The sequence below is a fragment of the Rhinolophus sinicus genome, linkage group LG02, assembly GCF_036562045.2.
Source record: "Rhinolophus sinicus isolate RSC01 linkage group LG02, ASM3656204v1, whole genome shotgun sequence".
Lineage (NCBI taxonomy): Eukaryota > Metazoa > Chordata > Mammalia > Chiroptera > Rhinolophidae > Rhinolophus > Rhinolophus sinicus.
Genome location: NC_133752.1, coordinates 139,950,035 through 139,967,672, shown reverse-complemented (window position 1 = coordinate 139,967,672; position 17,638 = coordinate 139,950,035).

Here is a 17,638-nt window from a genome sequence, read left to right as displayed (position 1 = left end):
CCGAATAGCCAAAGCAATCTTAAGAAAAAGAACTATAATGGAGGTATCACACTTCCTGACTTTGGCTTGTACTACAGGGCCACAATAATCAAAACAGCATGGTATTGGCAGAAAAACAGACACATAGACCAATGGAATAGAATTGAGAACCCAGAAATAAAACCACATAAATATGGACAGATAATTTTTGACAAAGAAGCTAAAACATACAATGGAGCAAAGACAGCCTCTTCAATAAATGGTGCTGGGAGAATTGGATAGCCACCAAAAGAATGAAACTGGACTGCTATTTGTCACCATGTACCAAAGTTAATTCAAAATGGATCAAAGACTTAAGCATAAGACCTGACACAATAAACTGCATAGAAGAAAACATAGGTACTAAACTTATGGACCTTGGGTTCAAAGAGCATTTTATGAACTTGACTCCAAAGGCAATGGAAGTAAAAGCTAAAATAAACGAATGGGACTATATGAAACTTAAAAGCTTCTGCACAGCAAAAGAAACCATTGACAAAATAAAGAGGCCACCAACTGAATGGGAGAAGATTTTTGCAAACAGTGCCTCCGATAAGGGGCTAGTATCCAGAATATACAAGGAACTCATGCAACTCAACAACAAAAAAACAAACAACCCAATTGAAAAATGGGCAGAGGACTTGAAGAGACATTTCTCCAAAGAGGACATACAAATGGCAAATAAACATATGAAAAAATGCTCAACATCACTAATCATCAGAGAAATGCAAATCAAAACCACAATGAGATATCACCTCACCCCAGTCAGAATGGCTATCATCAACAAGACAAATAGTAACAAATGTTGGAGAGGGAGAAAAGGAACCCTCATACACTGTTGGTGGGAATGCAGACTGGTGCAGCCGTTATGGAAGGCAGTGTGGAGGTTCCTCAAAGAAAATAGAATTGCCATATGACCCAGCAATCCCTCTCCTGGGTATCTACCCAAAAATCTGAAAACATTTAGAGATAAAGACACGTGTGCTCCAATGTTCATTGCAGCTTTGTTTACCAAGACATGGAAACAACCAAAATGTCCTTCGATAGATGAATGGATAAAGAAGTTGTGGTACACAATGGAATACTATTCGCAGTGAGAAAAGATGATATAGGAACATTTGTGACAACATGGATGGATCTTGAGAGAGTAATGCTGAGCGAAACAAGTCAGACAGAAAACAGAGAACCATGTGATTTCACTGATATGTGGTATATAAACCAAAAAACAGAAACTCATAGACACGGACAATAGTTTATTGGTTGCCAGAGGGTAAGGGGGGTGGGGGGGGAGGTGAGGGTAAGGGGGATCGAATATATGGTGATGGAAGAACGGACTCTGGGTGATGAACATACAATGGGATTTATAGATGATGTAATACAGAATTGTACACCTGAAATCTATGTAATTTTACTAACAATTGTCACCCCAATAAATTTAATTTAAAAACAAAACAAAAAAAAAGAATGTCTATTTAGCACCTATAAGATTATGGAGTTCGAGAAAATAAATGCTGTTTTCACTAAAAAAAAAAAAAAAAAAAAAAAAGAAAATCTGGTTCCAGGTTTTTCTATTATAAAGTTGGGAGTTGGGTGTAGTGTTAGGTTAACATCCAACAGATGATTACTTGATGTATCTCAAGTAACTTATATTTATATAAAGTAAAATTGTACATAAACTATAGATCAACTTATTCAAAATATTTCTTCATAGGAAAATTGTAATTTTATTAAATTTTCTGCTATTATCAAACAGATAAGAAATAATAACTGTTGGAGAAGACGTGAAGAAAAGGGAATCCTTATGCATTTTGGGGATGTAAATTGGTACAGTCACTATGAAAAACAGAATGAAGGTTCCTCAAAAAGTTAAAAATAGAACTATCATCTGATCCAATATTATCACTTCTGGGTATTTATCCAAAGGGTACTGTCTTGAAAAGATATATGCACCGCCATGTTCATTGCAGCATTATTTACAATAGCCAAGACATGAAAACAACCTATGTGTCCATCAAAAGATGAATAAAGAAAATGTGGTATATATATTCAATGGAATACTATTCAGTCATAAAAAGAAGGATATCCTGCCATTTGCAACAATATGGGTGGACCTTGAGGGCATTATGCTAAGTGAAATAAGTCAGACAAAGAAAAATACTGTGTGATCTCACTTATAAGCAGAAGCTAAAAATAAATAAATAAACTCAAAGATACAGAGAACAGATTGGTGGTTACAGAGGTGGAGGGTGTTGGGAGAAATAGGTGAGGGTGGTCAAAAGGTACAAACTTCCAGTTGTAAGATAAATAAGTCCTGGAGATGTAATGTACAGCCTGGTGACTACAGTTAACAATACTGTGTTGTATATTTGAAAGTTTCTAAGAGAGTAGATTTAAAAGTTCTCATCACAAGAAAAAAAAAATATTTAAGTACATGTGGTGATGGATGTTAACTAAGCTTATTCTGGTAATCATTTTGCAAAAGATACATATATCAAGTTGTTATGTACACATACAAAATTATATGTCAGTTACATTGCTATTTTTTAAATTTCTATGAAGTATTTTTTATTTCTTTTTAGAAAAATAACCAAATTTTGTTCCTTATTCATCTCACTGCTAACAAAAGGGAAGTTTACAAGTTTACTAATCTGCTTCTTAAGACACAAAATAAAGCTTAGTTGTAAAAACATTCAACATTTCACGATTCATATATCTCCTTATGTGAAGCAGATAATTATCCAAATTTCTTCCTAAGCGTCAACATAAGCGGAATAAATCCTGCAAATGTTTTCACCATCATTTTTTTTCTGGTGATGAATTCCGATGCTAATCACTTTTCCTCTTACATTCACAACAAGCTCCCTTTGTTCTAGTTCGCAGCATCTATTTTCCAGTGCACAAGCAATTGCACAAAACGTTTTTAGTAAAATATACATAATATGTGTTTTGGGTACAAGAGGTAATGTCAGCTATTACTTGTGGACCCAAAACCCACATAATGTGAATAACATTGTTGACTGTACTTAAGTGTCCCTGTTAACAGAATCTCAGATTGTTTTGCCCTGAAAGTGTTCATGGTTCGAAAGCTCTTACAAACCAGATAATCCGACAAACTCACATTTTCTGTTACTTGCTTTAATTTCAAATTACCTAAATGCAATTTTTTTCAGTTGAATGATGACAATCAATCTCTTAAAAAGTAGTTTGTATTTCCCAATAGCTGCTGATATTTAGAGTTTATAACTTCATACATGAGACAGAAGTCTACAATGCCTGGAATTTATGTTGTCTGTTCTATTTCTATGTGACATATTCATACTATTTCTATTATGGTTACTTGAAGGTATTTCAAAAGGCAGAAACCATCTCTATTTGTATCACTCTGCATATTGTGGTTACCCAATAAATATTTTTGCATACTTTATTAATAAAGTTCATAGAACTCAATAGAGTATATAATAAAGAACAGTCCAGTTCTACCTAATGCTAATTAATTATGACCTGAAGGATTATGTTCAGTTCTTTTCTGTTCTGTTCTGGATGCCACATTTTTAAAATCAATTTTATTCAGGTATAATTTACATACAATTATTTGCACCTATTTTAAGTTGTTAATGAGTTTTGACAAATGCATACACCCAAGCATAACCCACCAGCATCATCAAATATATGTGTATGTATATGTATACATATATATAGGCATACACATATATTATGTACCTGTGTGTGTGTAGATTTGGGAGAGTATTTTTGGTGTAAAGTTCTTTCAGTTTTAAAACCAGTATAAACTTATGTAACTATCTCCACAATCAAGATATTGAATAATTCCTAAAATTGGATAATTGAATAATTACCCTTAAAAACTCCCTGTGGTGCTACCCCTTTGTAGTCCAGCCTTTCCCAGACACCCAGCCCCTGGCAACCACTGATTCTGTCCCTGTAGTTTTGCCTTGTTGAGAATGTCATTTAAATTCAATCATATAGTAGGTAACTTTCTGAAACTGGCTTCTTTCACTCAGCATCATGCCTTCGAGATTCATTTATGTTGTGTGCATCAATAGTTCGTTCCTTTTTATTCTTAAGTACTATACTATTTTATGGATATATATACCACAGTTTATGTATTCAGCCACCAAAAGGCACTTGGGTTGTGTTCAGTTCTTGGAGATTATAAATAAAACTGCTATAAACCTTTTGTACATTTTTTTTGCATGAACGTAAGTTTTCATTTCTCTGTAGTAAATATGTGACAATGGAATTGCTGGGTCATATACTAAATATATGTTTACACTTATAAGAAACTGCCAAACTATGTTCTGGAATGACTGGGATGTTTTGCGTTCCCAACAGCAATGTATGAGAGTCCCAGTTCCTCCATATTCTTACTACCACTTGGTAGTGTTGAGGCGGTTTTTGTTTTTGTTTTAGTTTTTTGTTTGGTTTGGTTTTATTTGTCAGTCTAATAGGTGTGTAGTGATTTTAATACACATTTGCATAATGGTTAATAATGTTTAGCATCGTTTCATGTGCTTATTTGCCATCTGTATATCTTATTTGGTGAAGTATCTGTTTAAATCTTTTGCCCATTTTTTTCACTGGTGTTTGTTTTCATGCTATCAAGTTTTGAGAGTTCTTTATATGTTCTGGATACATTGTTTTGTCACATACGTGATTTTCAAACATTTTCTCCCAGTCCATTGTTTGTTTTATTATTCTCTTAATTATTTGCTCTTTTGCCGAGCAAATCTTTTTAACTTTGATGAAGTCCAATTTATTCGGAATTTTTTTTTGGATTTTTCTTTTTAGAATTGGTGTTTTTTATGTTATGTCTGAAAAATTTTTGCCAAACTGAAGGTAATACATATATTTCTCCTATATATTCTCCTAAAATCTTTATAATTTTATACCTGTGATCCATTTCAAGTTAACTTTTCTATAAGTTATGAAAATTTGGATGTTTTTGCATATGGATGTCCAATTCTTTCAACACCGTTAGTTGAAAAAGTACCCTTTCTTTACTGAATTGCCTTTGTACCTTTGTCAAAAATCAATTGACTATGTATTTGTGCGTCTACTTTTGGACTCTCTATTCTGTTTCATTGATCTATAGTCCATCGTTTCACCAATACCATACTATCTTGATTACTGTGGCTTTATTATAACTCAAAATCAAGTACCATGCTTCCTCTAACTAAATTTTTTTTTCAAAATTATTCCAGCTATTATAGTTCCTTTGTCTTTTAATGTAACTTTAGGAATCAGCTTGTCTGCATCAACAAAATATCCTTATTGGATGTTTATTTGAATTTATTGAAATTTATGTATCAGTTTGGGGATAATTGATATCTTAATTAGATTAAGTGTTCCAATCCATGAACACATTATCTCTTCATTTATTTGTCTTTCTTTTTTATTTCATCCTAGAGTATTTTTTAGAATTTAGCATACAGGTTCTGTACATGCTAATAATTTAGAGTTGTACCTAAATTATTTGTTATGGAACTATTGGAAATTATATTGTTTTTGTTACAGTTTGCAATTGAACATTGTAGTATATAGAAATACTGGGTGTCACAATTTATAATGGAACTTTGCAGAGGAAAATATAAGATGCTGAACAGACTCAAAACCATTTCAAATGAGAAATATTTAAGGGATTTGGGAAATTTTAGCTCAAATAGAAGACTCACGGAGACTAGAGTAAGGTAGCTGACTTCAAACAGTTGAAATGTTCTAACTTTAGTAGTCATATATTTATTTTATATGAAGTCTGAAAGCAGTTTAATATTAATAGGTAATTAATGCAAAAATCAGAATTTCAACTACTTACCGTGTTTCCCCGAAAATAAGACCTAGCCGGACAATCAGCTCTAATGCATCTTTTGGAGCAAAAATTAATATAAGACCTGGTCTTATTTTACTATAATATAAGACTGTGTCTTCATAATATAATATAATATAATTAATATAATAAAATAATACTAGGTCTTATATGAATTTTTGCTCCAAAAGACGCATTAGAGCTAACTGTCCGGCTAGGTCTTATTTTTGGGGAAACAGGGTAGTATGTTTAAAATTAATTTGTAGCAACCTGGAACTCTCTAAGAAAAAAGATCTGTGAATATTTTATCATAACTTTTCCTATCCAAAATCAGACAAACTAAATGACCTACATATTCCTAAACTTTTAGAAACATGTTCTCTGAACTTCCTAGATTTGTGGTTTGGTGTCTGACATTAATCTGAGGAAATTCTCAGCCATCATCGTTTCAAATATTTCTTCTGTTCCTTTCTGTTTTTCCTCCTTCTAGTATTCCCATTATGCATATGTTATACCTTTTGTCATAGCACCACTGTTCTTGGATATTCTGTTCTGTTTTTTTCAATCTTTGTTCTCTTTGTTTTTTGAGGATTCTGTTGATATATTTCTAGTTCAGAGATTCTTTCCTTTCCCCTCGCTTTTATTTATTTTTTAATCTATATGCTGAGAAACTTACATATCTTTCTTTAAAAGAGTCAGGAACTGTGACAGGTTTGCGATTTTACCTTACTTGGAAGCTAGTAAATCAGCCTGTCAGTTTCAAAGATGCTGGCAGAAGGCACAGGACTCCAGCGTCAGAGACAAAGACACGGCAAGTAGTCTGAGGATCATGTTTGCGCCAAGCCCCCCCCACCCCCAGCCCCGTCCCCTTAGTCTCACAGGGCACTGCAGAGGGGTCCAAGTGGATGCTACACATGCAGAGTGTTTACATCAAGCACAGAAACCTTGAACTTAGGGAACTCCATCCTTTTATAATGGGCAGTAAACTTGCCTGAACTCTTTGCCTCAAATTAAATCATCTTTATGATACTAGACAGTAAACAAACCTGCTTTTTGCTCCAGGGGAGGACACTACCTCCATCTTCCAAGGCTGTTTGGTATACAAACATCCCTGACAAGATAGTCCAGAACAAAGATGGCCAATGCCTTTGCTCACAAGACATGCAATAACATGAGTGATCCATGTAGAATTGTCTTGAAAAAGAGAGAGCGAGAAGGGAGGGAAGAAGGGAAGGATTAAGAAAAAAGGAGGAAGAGAGAGAGGGATAGAGTTCAGCATTTGGAAGACTTTTATATACCATGTTTCCCTGAAAATAAGACCTAGCTGGACAATCAACTCTATGCGTCTTTTGGAGCAAAAATTAATATAATTATTATATTACATTATATTATATTATATTTATTATATTTATATATATTATATTATAAGATGAGGTCATATAGTAAAATAAGACTGGGTCTTATATTAATTTTTGCTCCAAAATATGCATTAGAGCTGATTGTTCAGCTAGGTCTTATTTTCGGGGAAACATGGTATATTCCAAAAGGAACAAATTACCTCTAGAGGTAAATGTTGCCTAAATTAAACTTGTTCATGTACCTATACTGGAATTGTGTGAGGCCAGAGAGCAATATAACATACCTGTTTGTATTTAAATGACAAGAAAATTTATAGCTAATGGGTTGAGGAACAGTTGCTGGAATTTTATCCTCACTTCCATGAGCAAGTTGAAACTAGATTATATTATTTCAGATATACTCAGCAATAGGGGTTCTCCCTCCATCTCTGACTTTTGTAAAGAATAGCAATAAAATTGTCCTAAAAGTTCTTTAAATCCAACTTTGATTCTAAACTGCCTTTATTCAAGAATAGTATTCTAGAGCATAGTATTCTAGAACATAAGCAAGACTGACCATATTTTGAGGCCTGATGGTGTTACAGGAGTCTCAGTTCTTCTGCCAACGCAGTGAAGAATCAAAGGTCAGCAAGCTGATTAATATGCAAGCAGGGTTTATTAGTGATATGTTCTCAGGGAAGAGAATGGGCCTAGCCCAGGTGGGGGAGAGGGAAAGGAGAGAGAGAGAGAGAAAGAAAGTGGGAGAGAACAAGAGCCAGAGAGAGACTGAGAGACGTGCTTGTCCGGAGGAGGACTTACAGTTTGCTGGGTGGGGTGAGGGAGTTACATATTGATTTGGCAGGAAAAGGTGGTACATGCTCTTCCACGGGAGGGTGTGACCTCCTAAGATGAGAGGAGGTCTGTTAACTCCGATCCTTATTGTGCTCCAGACCACCTCTTGTCATCTATTGTTGTACAAACAGCTTCGTGGCTGGAGGTAGTTAATCAAAGCTAGTTATGAGCTTCTTATATAGACCCTATGGACCCTTTCCCACCCCTCGTCCTCTTCCTATATTTTCTAACTTCTAGTTAGCAATGGAAATAAGACTAAAGAGATCTATTTAGGATGAAAATTTGGGATAAAGACCTACATATAAGTGGAATTAGTGACAGTATTTTTATATCCGTGGAGGCCATGCCTGCAGTATTGGCAGTGATGAAAGACTCTTGGCACAAATATCAATATGGCAGAGCAGTATCAGTGTAGACATCTCCCAGAACCAGTTGATGGCACCTGAACTGGGCCTTATCTTGGTGCTACACACACAAGACATAGTCAACAAACCACAGTGAAATAGGAGGCGAATAACAAACATCACGGGGTATCACATGTAAGACACTTTCAGCAGGAATATCAAGGCGATAAGTGTCCGTGCAGAGTGGATGGTGGCAAAGCCAGAGAAATCTTTCTTCTTTTCAACTGTTTTTCTGTTTTGCTCTCCCAGATTGGAGTAACCTTGGAAACATGACTTAACTTATAGAAGAGTGACCTCATTTCTGAACACAGATATCTTTAATGACAAATTTAGAACTAATCTGATGACATCCTTTTTCACCCCAAGCAAACACTGCCAATTCAAGGATACAGAAACATACAATTTTTATGTGCAATACAATTTTAATGTTATCATTTATATTAGCATATATCAGAAATCTCTAATATAATAAGTTGTATTCATATAGTTAAAACTGTATCTGCAGCTCCCTCCTCTGTTCACTTTCTTTAAATGCAGTTTCCCTCCTGCCTGTTAGAATAACTCATCTTGACAGTATCGTTTCATTCCAAAGTTTTCAAGGTATTTTCTTTGGACAACTCTATGTCTATTAAGCAAAATTTTTCTTTTTGCTAACTTAAGCTACAATGTCAAAGAAAAAGAGCATAAACTCTATTACAAAGATTATATAAATTTCTCTCATCAAAACCCTCAACATTTATTTTAATCACCAGATAGCTTTCAAGTCTATAATATTTTTAGTTTAAACTGGAAACTTGGCCCATAGCATTCAGATATTATTTTTCTTGGCTGCTTGTATTACACGTCTTGCACATAGTTCCATACATACTTGTAGAAAGAATTATACCACAAACTATTGATCAAAATGTTCTCAGAGTAACTTTTTTTAAAAATTTTTATTGGTGAACAGTGTTTTTTTCCAGGACTCATCAGCTCCAAGTCAAGTCGTTGTCCTTCAATCTAGTTGTGGAGGGCTCAGCGCAGCTCCAAGTCCAGTCGTGGTTTTCAATCTTTAGTTGCCAGGGGCGCAGCCCACCATCCCATGTGGGAATTGAACCGGCAACTTTGTTGTTAAGAGCTCACGCTCTAACCAACTGAGCCATTCGGCCACCCCATGAGTAACTTTTAAGGCAATAAACAAGACTAGTCCTGTCAAAAACCATTAAGTTGGCTGTGCTGGTACTACCTCAGTGTCAGGGGCATAGCTTGTCCTCTTGCCCCAAGGAAGGGCCATTTGAGCAGGAACTCTATTTTTCTCACAGCTGGTGCCATCACTGAAAATAGTGATGAGCACATAGTCACTATCCAATACGTATTTGTTGAATGAACAAATGAATACTTAAGACCATTCACTAGATTGCTGCTGCCTTCAGGATAAAGCCAAACTTCATTACTGAATACTTGGGTCTCAGTGGACTTTCTAACTGTGTCACTTGAGGAGACCACTGATTTCTGTCCTGTAACAGAACTGCCTTGCCCTAGGACAGTTCTTGGACATTCTAGCACACATTTACAATCTCTTGCTTGACTACCAAAATAGACAAATCATCATATTGTGGATAGATTTTACCAGATTAATTTTCTGGAGGCAAATTCATCCCTAAGCTCTTCTCAGACACTTCTACAAACATCATTATATCAGTCAGGGGAAGCTAAGTAATACTGGGTTAACAAATAATTGTAAAATCTTAGTGGCCTGTAAAACCTGAGGTTACTTTTTCTCACTCACAGCATATGTCCACAGCTGATCAATAGTGAGGCTTTATGTATAATAGTCACGCTCAGTCCAGCAGCACCCACGCTAAGGGAACAGAAAGCCATCCAGAACATGCCAAAGTAACAGAGGGAAAGAAGAAAACGGCAGAGAATATGCTGGTTCTAAGCTTCTGCCTGGAAGTGACACACAATGCTTCTGCTCAAAGTTTTATTAGCAAAAGTAAGTTATATAGTCACACCTGACATCAATCAAATAGGCCAAAAATGTATAATTCTCCTCTGAGGAGGGAATGAAAATATTGGTAAACAATAATACATTCTACCACCATATGTACTGAAAAATGAAATGTAGAATGTCAAATCAGTCATTTAATGGCCTCTGGATCTATACCCAGGATAATCTCACAAAGACTAGGGGGGGAAAAAGATCAAAATATACCCTTTTTTTTATACTTTAATAATTGGAGAAATATAGGCTAAAAGTTGTGTTCACAAAAAACAAAACTTACGAACTATTATAAAATTAATTAAAATGGATCAAATATATGGTGATGGAAGGAGAACTGACTCTGCGTGGTGAACACACAATGGGATTTATAGATGATGTATTACAGAATTGTACAACTGAAATCTATGTAACTTTACTAACAACTATCACCTCAATAAACTTTAAAAAAAGAAAACTGATATTGAAATATCAATTCAGGTAAAGCAGAGTTTAAATCAAAACTTTTGACCACCCCATTCCACCCCCAGTGCCTCTCTGACTGCATGGGGCTCATTCATGGGCCTCATTCGGAGCTCTGAGCTCCTACTAAGCCAGCGCCTCCGTTCTCTCCTTCCAGCTGCCACCTCACCATCTACCCCGACCTCATCAGCCATGAGGAGGTGTTCTCCAACATCTACAAGATCCAGGAGATCACGGATGTCCTGTGCCTGGAGGTGGAGGGGAAGATGGTCAGTAGGACAGAGCGTAACATTGATGACTCGCTCATTGGTGGCAATGCCTCCACTGAAGGCCCTGAGGGCTCAGTACCGAAAGCACAGTAATCGCTGGTGTTGATATTGTCACGAACCATCATTGTCAGGAAACCAGCTTCATAAAAGAAGCCTACAAGAAGTACATCAAAGATTACATGAAATCAATCAAAGGGAAACTTGAAGACCAGAGACCAGAAAGAATAACACCTTTATGACAGGCGCTGCAGAACAAATCAAACACATCTTGCTAATTTCAAAAGCTACCGGTTCTTTATTGGTGAGAACATGAATCCAGATGGCATGGTTGCTGTGCTGGACTACAATGAGGAGGGCCTGATCCCATATATGCTTTTCCTTTAAGGCTGGATTCGAAATGGAAAAATGTTAACAAATTTGGCAATTTGGATCTATCACCGGTCATCACCATAACTGGCTGCTGCTTTTCATCCACCCATCAGGACTAGAACAGATGTTATCTTGAGCTCTTCATTTATTTTGACATTGATTGAATTGGAGCAGAGCCACTGTTTTTAAGAAAATCATGTCATGTAGATTGTCTAAAAATAAAATGCATTTAAAGTCATTTGAGAAAATGCCTCTTACTTTAATACTTATTTAAATCCATCTTGGTTAGTGTTTCTGGAGAAGCTAGAGCCTGGTTGTAGACCACTTTATAAAGCATAAGACTGTCTTCAGATAACTTCTACAGTGAAAACTACTTCTGGGACTAGAATACAAAAAAAAAAAAAAATCAAAAGTCTTAATTCTGAGTTGAAGTGAAGGAAAAGACCATGCTCACAGCAGAGCCAACACTTCAAGTGGATTCCTTAGACATTTCATCACCTACAAACAGTAGCAGTTAACTCTGGAAGAGCTTACCAAAAGAACAAAAAGAGACTAACACAGTTGGAAAAAAGGAATTAAATGTGATAAATGGGATAATTTAATAGTGATAAAAATAATAATTGATAATGGAGAAAGAGTAGTTATTAACTGTTATATATCAGATATGTCCCCACCGAACAGGAGATACAGCTTCAGTCTTGTGTGAAGCAAGGGAGTACAAATAAACCCATTGCATAAAGTCTAGAATTTTAACCTGTCTTATTTAAAAATGTGAAATTCTGTCCATAGTAATGGGAAGCTGTGAATTCGCTTATTGGCTGCTCAGAAACTTGAAAGAAAAGCAAAGTCACTCAGAAAAATAAAAATCTAAAGTTTGCTACAGTCATATATGTGTAATCTGAATGTACAAGACCTGCTTAGAATAAGAACCAAAAGCTAAGATAGTATTAAAATTAGTCTAGGTAAATAAATAGTGGTATCTTCTCACAGTGAAATATTAATACTCTATAGCGATGAGAATGATCAACAACACCACACACAAATATAGATGAACCTCACAATTATAATGTTGAATGAAAGAAGCCATTCAGAAAACTGTATAAAGTTTAAATACAAACAGACCTAATTGACAGTGTTAAAAGACAGGTTGGTATAAAATTAACAGCAACCCAAACCTTAAACCTAATCCTAGTCCTAACCCTACACATAACCCTATTCCTAAACCTAACCCTAAATCTAACCCTAAACCTAATCCTTAAATGTAACCGTAAACCCTAACTTTAATTTTAACCTTAACCCTAATTGTCACTCTAACCCTGAAAAGAGAGAGAGAGAAAGAAGATGGTGATTACTTCTGTGCAGCTTAGGGGTGGTATTGACTGATAGGGGGCCCGAGGCTGGCCTCTGAGATACTGGTAATGTTTCTTCATCTCAGTGAGCATTTCAGAAAGGGGTTCACTTTATGAAAATGTGTTAAACTGTATACTTATGATATTGCCCTTTTCTATACAGATACTGCATTTTATACTTCAATAAATATTTGTCTTACAAGTTATACTTCAACAAGAAGGAAGGAAAATGGGTTCTAATTTATTGAAACTCAATTAAAAAACAAAACCCACTCTTTAGAGACACTTTCACAACCCAGGGCAATGTTCATTTGTCCTTTAACCAGGACACACGAAGCTTCTTCAGGAGAAAAATAACAACCTTTACCTGATGAAGTCATATGGAAAAAATGACAAACATTCAAATACAACAAATACCAACAGTGATGTTGGTAACAGAATTTTGTAACATAAGTTTTGAGATCCCAAAAAGAATACCAGAAGAACCTGTTGGTCAATGAAAACTATTTATCGATGAAAATTATTAGAATTACTGTAGTAAGGAAGAACATAACCTTGGTAGAGTCTAGGTAATGTCTCAGAAGAGGAAAATCAAGACAAGATACGTATAAGGTTTTAGGGCCTGGGCTAGGTGATTTTAAAGTGAGTCTTGGAAGGCAGGGAACTGGTTGGGATTGTATAAAATGTATGATATAATAGTGTTAGAGAGATGAACACAGTGAAACTAGGACCTTGAAGCAAGTGTTTGATAAGTAAGCTATTTACAATCTTAACCTCCAGGAGCAAGTATTTCCTGGACCAAGTAGCTAAGTTAGATTAGCCTGGTCCTAGTACTGGGTAGTAAAAACCAGGAAAGTATGATTTGGTCCAGAATTGATTAGCATAGGGACAAGAAAATATATTGTTTTCAGTGATGTATATTTATACTTTCAAATATAAAATGATATTTATATTTTGAAATATAAAATAGATACATATGTACAAAAATATTTTCAAATACAAAAAATGATATATATTTTTCAACTACAAAACATTTATAACCATAGTAAGTAAAAATGTAAATTAATAATAAATGTTTAAAATATATTGCTATTCGAATATAAGTTATTAAGAAATAATATTCATAAAAATAAAATTTTCAAAAATAATAACCTTAAACATTAAATAAAAATAAAATAAAACCTAGGGTGGGGAAGAAGGACTGGAAGAGTTCTTGTGCTCTACAGATTGTAGTTGCCTATCATTCTAAAGGAGAGTATTCATATACTACCAATAATAAGTATTTTAAATCTGTCATAACTGTCATCATTTCTAAAGCGTTTTCTAGCCCCTCTGCTCCTGCAGGTTCTCTTAAATTACTAACGATCACTGAACCGTTGGCCACCTCCAATGCCAGGTTCTGTTCACAGCAAGGTCGAAACGCACTTGTGATCCCTGTAGGTTATTATCATTGTAGAATAATGTTATAGAATCCATGCAGTACATATATACAGAAACAAAATATATATTTAAGTTTTGTGTTTTAACTAATATCTATTAACTCTATTATTTGTTAACCAAATAAGTTGTCATGGGAACAACTTAAACCCTGAGGTTAGACACAGCTGGTTCAAATCTCAATGTTGCCATCACAGGTTGTAAATTTAAGCCTGATTTCTCGAATGCAAAATGGGGGATTAATGTACTCTGCAGAGTTGTTGTGGAGGTTAAATGATAACCTATGCATAGGAAGAAAATAATTAAAATAATGCACAATCTAATAAGCGCAAAACAGAAAAACAACTGAGAAATCAAAAATGGTTGAAAGGGAAGGGGAAAACAAATAATAAAACAATCAATAATAAAATCTAAAAATCTAATATAAAAGAAAAAACAAAAAAAAGGAATGAAAGAAGAACTATGTCTGAATATTCTTGAATCCTAATCAAGTAAATTTTTCTCTTGGAAAACTTAAATTGCCAAAACAGACTCAAGAACTATTTCTTTACAAACATAAATAAACCAAAGAAATGTTACTAAAGATTACCTCCAAAAATAGTTCTAGGGCCAACAAATATTACTGGAAAGTGCAGTCAAACTGTCAAGGACTAAGTGTTTTGTATGCTATATAAATTCTTCTAGGCCCTAAGAAAAGTTGGAATGCTATCCAATCCATTTGAGGTAGCTAGCAATAACCCTGATATAAAACAAACATAGCAGAGTTTATAAAAATAAAAGTAAATCTTAGACTATTGAATGTGCAATATTAATATAAAGTGTCCATTCTGTTGGATTACAAGCCATCAAGACCTTGTGATGCAAAGTCAAAATTAAGAGGGAGAGTATACCAAATGTTTACATTCTTTCAAGCACAAAAATGAGATGAGCAACATATACAGAAAGGTTTAACTAAACAGCACTAAGAGAGGTTGAAACATATTTTCATCACTCCTGGGGCCCTCAAATAGACAGACTCCTTTTCCAAGATGATGATATTAGGAAAAAAGCACATACAAATTAAGTCAGTGGTATATTAGAGATGAGCCACACAGGTTCTAAATATCTGTGGCTATCTCCCAGGATGATGGCTACCCAGAGGGTTTCTAGTGAAATAGAGGCCACAGATATTTATGGATATAAAAATAATAATCCTAAATAGCTTTTGATTAAAGCTGGTGGATCACATGTAATACAAAAACAAAAGAATTGTAATGAGATGTTACAGCAGTGATGAAATTGTGCATAGAGTTTAGAGGCTGCTGGGGGCAGGGACATAAATGAGAGAAAGATTGACAGAAGTGATGCTTGCACAGAATCACAGAATCTGTATCTACTCATCTAGCTTCAGTTTCACCTCATGATTCTGCTGTCTCTAACCATTATTGTGGGGGCAGAGCCCCAGAAAGTAGTTTACAGGCTCTCGGCCTCACGTGGAGGGGTGCTGGCTCGGGTAGTAGATGGCCATCAGCTGGGGCTGGTTGGCCGTCAGCTGTAGCCATTGAGCCAATTAGCCACTAATATAACTGCTGCAGCTACGAAGGAGAGCCGAGGAGAGTGGAGGAGAGTGAAAGAGAGTCGTCGGTGGGTTGCAGACAAAACGGACAGCAGGTCGCACGTCCAGTGAACCCAGCCTCCAGTGAGACCGTAGTGGTATGACTCCCCTACCTATGGCTCCGTGGGTGTTCCTTTTTGGCCTCACCATATCCTGCGTTATGTGGGGAGCGGGACCAGAGACCCTGCAGGCCTCCCCGCACGACAATTATATTCTAGTTTTGTTTGTTTGGCTATTTATTTGTTGGGTTGATTGTTTAAAGAAAATATTACAATTTGCTTACTATCTCCCAATGTCAATAACTTTCTGTAGTTTCTTCATTTATTTTTATAACTGTCATAGTCACACAGAAAAGAAAAATGTGTCTTACTGAGAATGATTCTTTTAAATTTAATATAGCTATAGTTAATGACTTATGAGTTGTTACATAGCCAAGCCCTTCTAGAAGTATCTTACAAAGGGTTTGAAGCAAAGACTTCTGGCCAAGCTGTGAAAATCTCTGTGGGGACAGAACCCCAAAAAGCAGTTTCCAGGCTCTCGGCCTCACATAGAAAGCTGCTGGCTCAGGTAGTAAATGACCATCAACTGTGATTGGATGGCCATCAGCTATGGCTAGTTGGCGTCAGCTGTAACCAGTGAGCCATTGGCCACTAATATAACTACTGTGGCTATGCTAGCAGAAAGAATGGGGGCTAGCAAGAAGATGGTGGCTGAGCTAACAAGAGCGGATTGCAGAAAGGCGGATGCCGCCAGCGAGAATATAGTGGTATGACTCCCCTACTTATGGCTCCGTGGGTGTTCCTTTTTGACCTCACCATGTCCTGCGTTCTTATGTGGGGAGCGGGACCAGAGACCCCGCCGGACGCCCTGCATGACAAATGGCGCAGTGAGCAGGGTATCCCGCACGACAATCTCTCTAAGTTGTTAATACATTTCTTGAGTATTACTGAAACCTTGATAATGTTAGAGGAGAATTTTGGCCAGGTAGCACAAGAAATTTGAACTGTGGACTTCTAAAAATAAACGTGTACTATTTTCAGGCAGCTAACCGAAGGCATTAGGGTTTAACAATATCAAATCCTAATGATTAATAATTCTTCCTTTTGCAAAGAGAGAAGAAAACTTCACCAAATATGATCAGAGTTCATTATTCGTATCTGATATTGTTAAGCAAAAAACAAACAAATACAGGGTGATCTGAGGGGCAAGAACACAGAACTGCAAACAGACACAGGGATTCTAGTCACAGCTTAGTCACCAACAAAGTATACAATTTTGGTCAAGTCACCCAAATATCTCGACCTAAATTTCCGTCTAGTCATAAAATTATCAAATTATCTATGATGTCACTTTGGAAGACACAGACCTGACCCCAAGAGCATAAAACTCAGGAAATATAAGTTTGTGCTAATGGAGGGGATGGAAACTTTATCCAGAAACTTTGAGGACACTGCATCGGGGTAGAGAGTTGAATCACTCAGGGCACAGCAACTGAAGGCTCTGAAGGCCTACTCCACACTAGCTCGCTGGCCGTCAAGACTACCAGATACCTTGAATAGCAATTACAGACACAACTGACAAAAAAATTGTACCCCAGTTTCACAAGGCTTGACATAGAAAGTTTATTGGCAACATTCAATTTTACAGCCTCTATTTGACAAAATGCTGCAAACCTGTGTGCTTTCAAGTCACATCATAGCAATAAAACTTAATTTTTAAAGTATTTTTATTATCATAAGATATAT